The following is a 10,572-nucleotide window of genomic DNA, read 5'->3' on the forward strand; positions in this document are numbered from 1 at the left end:
AATGCAGAAAAGACTGCTATGATATAAGAGGTCAACAGATAAGTGATTTGGCTGAAACATGCATTACCACAAAGTATTTACATAAATGCAGCAGTGAATGTGAAAATCTATGCCATTTATCAGGTTATGCTGCTTCTAAATTGTGGATTTGCTATACATGTCATCGTAAAATACTTGGCGGAAAATTGCCTGAAGAGAGTATTGCCAATAACATGCATTTGGTAGATATCCCAAAAGAACTAAAAGGTCTGAACTCATTGGAAGGACATCTTATTGCACTCAACATTCCATTTATGAAACTGCTTTGTCTTCCCCGAGGAAAACAAAAAGGCTGTCATGGTCCTGTTGTTTGTGTTCCGGTTAACACCACAGATGTGTCAAATATACTTCCACGTAATGAATGTGATGACCACATGATAAGAATTAAACTGAAAAGAAAATTAACATATAAAGGCCATTATGAATATAAATATGTCAACACTGATCATGTTAGGCATGCACTATCTTATTTGGTGAGACACAATAAGTGGTATAAGGATGTGGAGTTTAATGAGCAGTGGGTAAACTCTATGAATGAAACTGATGATTTAGACAAGGATGCTAATGACTTTGTAGTTGATGAACACCATGAAACAGACAAAAATGAAGATGACAAAGAGGAGGATATAACATATATTAAAGAACAAAGTGGTCTTTTGTCAGACACATGCCTGCAACCTGTAGATCTGGGTTCAGAAATAATTGATCAACACTTTCATGATGTACTCAACATAGCACCAAGTGAAGGTAACAGTCCAGTTAGATTGCTGTCTGATAAAGCTAATGAGGCAAAGTGCTTCCCTATTCTCTATCCTACTGGTGGTCCAACATTTCATGATGAAAGACAAGAAAAAATCACACTGTCACGATACCTGAATGCACGAATACTAAATGCAGATGGACGTTTTGCACAAAGCACAGATTTTATATTTTATGCACAATATTTATCAGAAGTTGATCAAATTGTTTCTAATGTCTCAATTGCAATGAGGAAAGGTTCTGAGCAAGATTGCTTAAATGTAACATCAAACATGCTTACAAATTGTGATTCCTTACAGAAAATATTACATTATGATGAAGGATATAAGTTCTTAAGACCAGTCAGAGGAACCCCTCCATATTGGATGTCTACGCAAAAAGATCTGTTTGCCCTTATTCGACAGCTTGGAATACCCACTTTCTTTGCATCTTTTAGTTCTGCTGATCTAAGATGGCCTGAAATGATTAACACTATTCTTAAACAAGAAGGGAAACAAATAAATGCTGATGACCTTGATTGGTCTGAGAAATGTGGACTCTTAAGACGAAATCCTGTCACTGCAGCAAGGATGTTTGATCACAGATGGCATTGCTTTCTTAAAAATGTTATTATGTCACCGGCAAACCCTATTGGCAAGATAAAAGACTACTTTTATCGGGTTGAATTTCAACAGCGTGGTTCTCCTCATGTTCACTGTCTGTTTTGGGTGGAAAATGCACCAAAGCTCAATGATAATGATTCAAATAATGACCATGTGGTTGCTGACTTTATTGATACTTACATCACTTGTGAGACACCTACAGAAAGTGACAATGTACTATATGAAACAGTTAACAGTGTTCAGAAACACAGTACAAGACATTCAAAAACATGTCGGAAGAAAAATACAGTCTGCAGATTCAATTTTCCAAGACCACCATCTAGTCGTACTTTTATTACAAGAACCTATAATGCAGATAATCTAAAAGGGAAGGAAGGAGAATCATTGGCAAATAAAATAATAAAGAAAGTCAAAGGTGGTTTGAATTCTGGTGTAAATTTTGATTCAGTTGATGCATTTTTTTCATCTATTGGAATTAATCAAACAATGTTTGAACAAGCATACAACAAATGTTCCAAAAAGAAAACTATCGTTTTGAAAAGAAATCCAAAAGATGTTTGGGTAAACCAGTACAACAGAGATTTACTGCAAGCTTGGCAAGGGAATATGGATATTCAGTATATCACAGATGCTTATTCTGTAGTGGTATATATACTTACGTACATCACAAAAGCTGAACAGGAAATGGGACTGCTCCTTCAGCGTGCACAAAATGAAGCACTAAATGGAAATCTCGAAGCTAAAACGTCATTAAAACGGTTGGGAACTATCTATCTACACAATAGAGAAATTTCAGCTCAAGAGTCAGTGTACAGACTAACAGGAATGCATTTAAAGGAATGTTCCCGTAAAGTACAATTTATTCCAGTTGGGCAAAATCCTGTAAAGATGAGTTTGCCTTTGCATCTTCTTCGAAATCAAGCAGAAAATGTCCAGTCTGATGATAAAAGCAGTTTCTGGATGAGAAATGTCATTGATAGATATAAAAATAGACCACAGAAAGAGCCACTGAAAGATCTATGTCTTGCCAGTTTTTGTTCAGAGTACAGAATTCTGACTAAATCAGAGGTTATGTCACAAAACAAAAAAGCTGAAAATAAAATAATTAAACTTAATAACCAAAATGGTTATGTAAAACGAAGGACACGTACTGAACCTGCAGTAGTAAGGTATCCAAGATTTTCACCAACAAAAGATGCAGAAAAATATTATCATTCATTATTACAGCTTTTCTTACCTCATTATAATGACTCTGATTTAAAGCCGATCAAGTATGACACATATGAGGAGTTCTACAACACTGGTATCATACAATATAGTTCTGAAATGAAAGAAGTCAAGTACATTGTGGATGAAAACAGAGAATTATTTGAAAAGGAAAGTGATAAAATTGACAAAGCTAAACAGCTTTTAGACCAAGGTGTTGATTTAGAAGATGCCTGGGCTGAGATATGTCCTGAAACTGAAAGACAGCGTCATGAATGCAATGAACTGATGAAGGATAAAATATTACCTGATGAAGATGATCATCAAGAACTTTTTCCAGATCTCATAGGAAACCCTCAAACAGGGTGTACCATTGAATCAAACCACACTACAATGCCTAGAAATGATGCATTACTTTTACTAAGGTCCTTAAATGAGCAACAGTCGGCTGTGTTCTATAAAGTCAGAAACTGGTGTCTACAGAAAATACTTGGAAAAAACCCAGATCCATTTAGAATATTTCTTACTGGTGGTGCTGGCACAGGAAAAAGTCACTTAATTAAGGCCATACACTATGAAACTACCAGACTGTTATCTCAGCTGTGTGAAAATCCTGATGACATTGTTGTACTTTTGACAGCATCAACAGGGGTGGCTGCCTATAACATTGGTGCTGCAACTATTCATAATACATTTTCAATTGGTTCAAATGTCAGACTACCATATCAGCCTCTAAGTGATGACAAAATAAATACATTACGCACAAAACTGGGTAGTTTGCAAATTTTGATTATTGATGAAGTGTCTATGGTTGACCATCGTCTCTTATCATATATTCATGGAAGGCTGCGACAAATAAAACAAACTGGTGAATATCTTTTTGGCAAAGTAAGCCTGTTCGCTGTGGGTGATTTTTATCAGCTTCCAGCAGTTAAAGGAACATCTCTCTATGCAGATACAAAAGGAGTAAACCTATGGGAAAGTAACTTTGAAGTTGCTGAGTTAAGCAAAGTTGTTCGACAACAAGATCCAACTTTTGCAGAAATGTTGAATCGCCTGAGAGTACGCAAAAAAAATGAAAGTATTAGTCCCACTGATATTGCTACATTAAGAAATTGTGAAACAGGAGACACATGTAATAATCTTCACATTTATGCTACAAATGCTGAAGTTGATAAATACAACATTGAAAGACTACATGAATGTTGCCAACAGATAATTAGTATAAATGCTCAAGATTATATAAAAAATGCAAAAACTGGTCGAATGGAACGAAAAGTTGGATTTCATACAAAAGTGTTTAACTCATGTTTGTCTGCATGTGTTTCTCTTGGTATTGGAGCAAGGGTGATGTTAAAGAAAAATATTGATGTTGCTGATGGTCTTGTCAATGGAGCTTTTGGTACTGTTGTCCACATAACACAAAGTCAAAAAAATGATGATGATTTCCCGACAGCTATTCATGTAGAATTTGATAATCCAAATGTCGGAAAAATTCAAAGATCCAAAACACGTCAGAGATTTTCTGCAAATTCAACATTAATTAAAGTAGAGGAAGACCAAGTCACAAATGATGGTGGTATCAGGCGTCAATTTCCTCTTAGACTGGCTTATGCATGTACTGTTCATAAAGTTCAAGGTCTGACAGTGGATAAAGCGGTTGTTTCACTTAAGAAAATCTTTACAGCAGGACAAGCATATGTTGCTTTGAGTCGTGTGAGATCTCTCAGTGGGTTAATAATTGAGGACTTTCAAGAATCTGTCATATTTTGCAATGAAAAAATTGAGTTGACCATGAAATCAATGCAGAAATTAGTTTTGGATAAATATAATTCAACTAAATCAGTTGGTACATTCAGAATAGCACTGCTTAATATACAAAGTCTGAGAGCTCACTTTCAGGATCTTCTTGCACATACAGTTCTAATGAATGCTGATTGTATTTGTTTGACAGAAACATGGCTGTATGAAAATGATGAACTGGAACTGCAAATACCAGAATTTGTGTTCAATCACAACCCACGATCTAAGTGTTATGACAACAAATGTGTTGTTTCTGCTGAATTAAAACACCAGAGAGGAGGTGGAGTTGGAATGTATTGTTCTGAGAAAATTGAGTGCCATATCTTTACTCCTGAGCTCTGGAATTTGGAATGTTTATACTTTACAGTTCCACATGTTAATTTAAAAGCTGCAGTTCTTTATAGGCCCAGTTCATATAAAATTGATGTGTTTCGACAGCATATATTACATATTATTGAAGAACTAGAAAAGCATTCTGGACAGAAAATAATAATGGGTGACTTCAATGATGATATCTTTACTTCATCTATGACTATGAAATTAATGGAACAACATGGATATACTCAACATGTACAAAGACCAACCACAGAAAAAGGTACATTAATAGATCATGTGTATACAAAACAAATGGAACATATAATTGTTGATGTTGTGCAAACATACTATAGTTTTCATCAGGCAATACTTATTTCATTTTTGTGATAAAAATGTTATTTATGACATCAGATGAGACGGCTCTCTGGGGATGGGAAGGGAAGGGAAGGGAAGGGAAAGACAGGAATTGGAGAAAAGGTAGCCTGTTTGTTTGTTTTTTTTAATGTTTTTTTGTTCTCCAAATTTTGATATGTTTTGGTATGTATTTGTCACCCAATTCATAAACACTTCACTGTGGCCTGGTATCCCTTTGTATGTGGTGCCTCGTTCTTTTTTGCCTCTGCCATGGACTATTATCACCCATACTCTACAATGGACTTATGGGTTAATGACTGGAGTGTCTCATCTTTTTGAACTTTTAATTAATGATCTACATGTACATAAGATACACCTCTTTCACACCCTTTGGATCTACCTCGGCTTTCAAGTCCTTTGCAATCAAACTGGTTCAGCAGTCATCAGCATGTCCACCTGTTCTGCACCACAAAGGTCTCCACTTAGTCTCCTCTTCAGACAATCAATGTGCGTATTTTCATCATTTATAATTTATTTATAAATGTTATTTTGGTTTTGTTTTCATATGCATATCATGTGTAGTTGTCTTTTAAATTATATAACAATATAAATATTGTTGTTATTTATTTTGTTTAGATTATATAACAATTAACAATATAAATATTCTTGTCTACAATAGAAATACCTGTTGATTGTTTTTATAAAATTGTATTGTGTTTTAGGAAGATGGGAACATCATTTGTCATGCAGTTAAATGCAAGCAATTATGCCTGAACTCTCCAATCATTCTGTTGTGTTGGAATCGACATTTCTACCTCTACAAGAACATATATAATATATAGTTCTTGTAAGTATATTTTACTTTACTGATTTTCTAAATTTTTCTTATGGATATAATTGTATATGTTTTCTAAATTGCAGAACCATACAATAAACAGTACTATATATTTTATATTCTTTTGGGAATAAAATGCACTACATACAATCTGTAATATTCATGTTTGAAATAACTCTGCCCTCCTTGTCAAATCTTTTAGCTTTACTGGAGACTTGCATCCTTGCACTGGCTAGCTTCATCTTGGTCTACCCCGCTGTACATATGCGTCTCTATTTGTTCCTGTTTATCAAGACTGTTTGCTGAACACATATTATAACAGAAAGTTGTTGTGAGTATATTTATCTCTCGTATACACTGTTTTATATATTTCTATAAATACACTATATATAATATATAATAATTGTTTTTGTAGGACACAAGGAAACTCTCAGCAACATTCAGCTGTACAAGAAATCTTCAGTCCTTTACCTATGATACCTTTATTAGTTTCACCAGCTCCAACTTGATCCATACAACTTTTTTCACCAGAATCCCATTGCAAATTTATCACACTTTGCCACATTTACCATAAGCACCCTCCACAATTTCTGCATAACTGTCTTCCTCTATTTTTGTCTTTTTTTTTTTTTTTTTATTGGTCAGTTTGATTATGTTTCTTTCACTAAATGACTTTTATGTTCATTTGTGGTTGGTTTGAATCTTTGTTAGTTCTATATATTTCACACTTTCTTTATTCACTATACGTGTTTTCTGTTTGTACCCCATTTTGTTGTTGTTAATACTGTTACTTCTAAAATTGTTCTTTGTATTATCTTGTTAGTTCTGAAATTGTTCTTTGTTTATCAAGAGTACAATGCCCTTCTCACCAGGATCTTGCAATATTTGAAAAAAATAAAAATAAAATACATACTTATTTTGAATACATATACATATTCTAAAGAAATGTCTGTATGTAATTGTTGAATGAAATAACTTTAATGTATAGTGATATTTATGTCTTTGGACTTTCAGCCATATAGTGTTCTTGCTGAAATGCATAACAACACAGATGTCTATATTGTCTTCTCATGTAAGTTTCAAATAAAATATTACATATGCTATGTACATGTTTGATATTATTTATATAAAAATTGATTTGCTGCCAGTAACAGAAATGTAGTATTTTAGTAGTAATTAGTATTAATTGGGTTACAATTACAAAAGGTAAGTTAAGGTTTTTATTTAAACTTCTAATGAAAAATCCTAATTTATCAGCCTGACCATAATCCGACTGAAATATAGTAATATTTCAACAAACAGTCTATGAGAAGTTTGCATAAGAATCTTTTGAACAAAATCAATATGATGTACAGAAAGTTTTGCCAAATATGGCATATTAAATATCAATGTTGATTCAAGGAATAAGTTGATATACATTTTACCACAATAAACATGCAGTCAAAACTTACTAGCAATTCTAACTTTCTTACTTCCTTTCTGATTCATTATTGATAGTTAGTGATTGGTTTATAATTCGTGACCACTAAGTTGCACTGTAACCAAGTTTATGTGTTTGCGTCATAGTGAGTTACCAATGACACATAAAGTTCAGTGTCAATATGTTTAAGCATTGCAGATACAGCCTTAAATGAACTTTGACGTTTATCGATATGATTTAGATAAGCGTCTAGGAGGAGTTTGCAAAATAAGGTTTTTGAACAAAATCAATATGATTGAAACGAATTTCACAAAACTTGCTTGTAATTTTCTGTTTATTATCCGAATCAAATTTGCTGACAATTTAGCTACCAGTCTAAGAGAAGTTTAAATAAGAATTCTTTTTTACAAAATCAATATGGCATACAGGAATTTTAGCCAAAAATGGCATATTTAATATCAATGTGCTTGGGATGATCCGAGGAATAAGTTAAAATATTTTATTACCACAATAAACATATGCAGTCAAAGATTATTAGTACATTTATGATTCATTGTTGATGGTTATGATTAGTTTATAACTCGTCACCACTAGGTTGCACTGTTTTCAAATTTATGTGTTGTGAATTGTACATTACAAATGACACACCTACATTTCAGTGACAATATGTTTATAAACCAAAAAAGCACGTTTTTTTGTATCTCCGGACCACTAGACCACTAGAGTTTCATTTTGAGACTTCATGTTTGGTCTGATTAATTTTAAGACTGTCCTCTATCATTGTGCCAGATGCACACCATGTTTTGTAGTGATATGTGAATATGATGGTAAAATATAGAATTTGAAATGGGCGACAGCCAAAATGGCTGACTTGTGAAAATCAGACATCATTCGACTCGACATGCTCTGCCAAATGTAATGAGACCAGTTTTATGAGTTTCAGACGAAAAGTTGAGATGTTATAAGCCAAAAAGCAAGTTTTTTTTATCTCCGGACCACTAGGGGGCAGTGCGCCGAAACTCCGCATATAACCTCAAACTCTAGTTGTCATAAAACACACCAAGTTTGATGTGAATTGGTGAATGCGTTACGGAGATATCGTCTCAAGTCCATTTTTGCAAATTCTACATTAAATTTGATTGCAAGTTAAACAAAAACGGTTGGTCAAATCAACTTGAATTCCATAACTTTTGGTTGACATGGACTGTAGATCATGTGATTCAATTTTGGTGATAATCGGAGAAACGGCCTAGGACGAGTTCAATCAAATAGGCTTTTTGAAGAATTTAAAATAGCGCCAAAAAATTAATGACGGACAATGATGTCATAGGGTGCGTTTGAATCGGACTGAGCCAAGGAATCAGGGGAAAAAAGAATTTTGATTGTAGCCCATTCGGTTCAAAAGTTAATATGATAAACGTACATGAAAGTTTGGACAAGTGGTGGCGCTAGAGAGCTTGATTTTGAGACTTCATATTTGGTATGATTAATGTTAATACTGTCCTCTATCATTGTGCCAGATGCATACCATGTTTTGTAATGATATGTGAAAATGTTGGTAAAATATAGCATTTTTGGCCAAAAATCGTAATGGGCGACGCCCAAAATGGCTGACCTGTGAAAATCAGACATCATTCAACTCGGCATGCTCTGCCGGATGTAATGAGACCAGTTTTATGAGTTTCGGACAAAAGGTTGAGATGTTTTAAGCCAAAAAGCAAGTTTTTTGTATATCCGGACCACTAGGGGGCAGTGCGCCGAAACTCTGCATATAACCTCAAACCCTAGTTGTCATAACACCCACCAAGTTTGGTGTGAATCGGTGAATGCGTTATGGAGACATCTTCTCAAATCCATTTTCGCAAGTTCTTCGTTAAATTTGATCGCAAGTTAAACAAAAACGGTTGGTCAAATCAACTTGAATTCCATAACTTTTGGTTGGCATAGTCTGTAGATCATGTGTTTCAATTTTGGTGAAAATCGGAGAAACGGCCTAGGACGAGTTTGATCAAATAGGTTTTTCGAAAAATTTAAAATAGCGCGAAAAAATTCATGACGGAAAATGACGTCATATGGTGCGTTTGAATCGGACTGAGCCAAGGAATCAGAGAAAAAAAGAATTTTGATTGTAGCCCATTCGGTTCAAAAGTTATGATGATAAACGTATGTGAAAGTTTGGACAAGTGGTGGCGCTAGAGAGTTTGATTTTGAGACTTCATGTTTGGTCTGATTAATGTTAATACTGTCCTCTATCATTGTGCCAAATTATACAACTTTCCCGCATACGCCTATATGGGCTGCCATTCAAATCCGGCGGAAGAAACGGAAGAAGAAGAAGAAGAAGAAGAATAATAATAATAATAATAATAATAATAATAATAATAAGAACACTAACGAAAGCAATAGGTGCCTACGCACCTACGGTGCTTGGCCCCTAATAATAATAATAATAAGAACACTAACGAAAGCAATAGGTGCCTACGCACCTACGGTGCTTGGCCCCTAATAATAACAATAATAATAATAATAATAATAGAAATAATAATAATAATAATATTAATAATCATTTAAAATAATAATTATAAAAAATAATAAAATGAAAATATAGCAATAACATGTATAATAAAACATAATAAAATAATATTAATAAATATGAATAATAAGACAATAAAAATAATAATAATGATAAATAAAAATAATAGAAAATATTAATGATAAAAAAACAACAAGAATAATAAGAATTAGAATAAAAGAAAATAACAAAATATTATTAATAATAATAATAATAATAAAACAACAATAATAAAATTCGAATAATAATAATAATAATAGTACTAATAATAATTATTATTACAAAATTAATAATAATAATAATAATAGTGGCACAGTGGCTCAGTTGTCAGTGTCGCCTCACAGCAAGAAGGTCACTGGTTCGAGTCCCGTCTGTGTCAGTTGACGTTTCTGTGTTGAGTTTGCATGTTCTCCCCGTGTTGGCGTGGGTTTCCTCCAGGTGCTCCGGTTTCCCACAGTCCAAACACATGCGCTATAGGGCAATTGATGAACTAATTTGACCGTAGTGTGTGTGTGTGTGTGTGTGTATACAAGAGTGTATGGGTGTTTTCTAATACTGGGTTGTGGCTGGAAGGGCATTCAAATAAATAAGTAAAATATATGCTGGATAAGTTGTCGGTTCATTCCGCTGTGGCGACCCCTGATTAATAAAGCGATTAAGCCGAAAA

At 33.8% G+C, this 10,572-nt stretch overlaps 1 protein-coding gene and 1 long non-coding RNA gene across 4 annotated transcripts in view; one reads left to right on the top strand and one right to left on the bottom strand.

Annotated features, from left to right (window-relative positions):
• Positions 1-10,572, bottom strand: part of plxna1b (plexin A1b) — a 222,898-nt gene that overhangs the window by 147,643 nt on the left and 64,683 nt on the right.
• On the top strand, positions 3,571-6,819 carry LOC141386155 (uncharacterized). Its single transcript, XR_012407504.1, has 4 exons — positions 3,571-5,585; positions 5,801-5,925; positions 6,116-6,244; positions 6,329-6,819. It is a non-coding gene; the product is annotated as an uncharacterized lncRNA (long non-coding RNA).

The sequence above is a fragment of the Danio rerio genome, chromosome 6 (genome assembly GCF_049306965.1).
Source record: "Danio rerio strain Tuebingen ecotype United States chromosome 6, GRCz12tu, whole genome shotgun sequence".
NCBI classification, from domain to species: domain Eukaryota; kingdom Metazoa; phylum Chordata; class Actinopteri; order Cypriniformes; family Danionidae; genus Danio; species Danio rerio.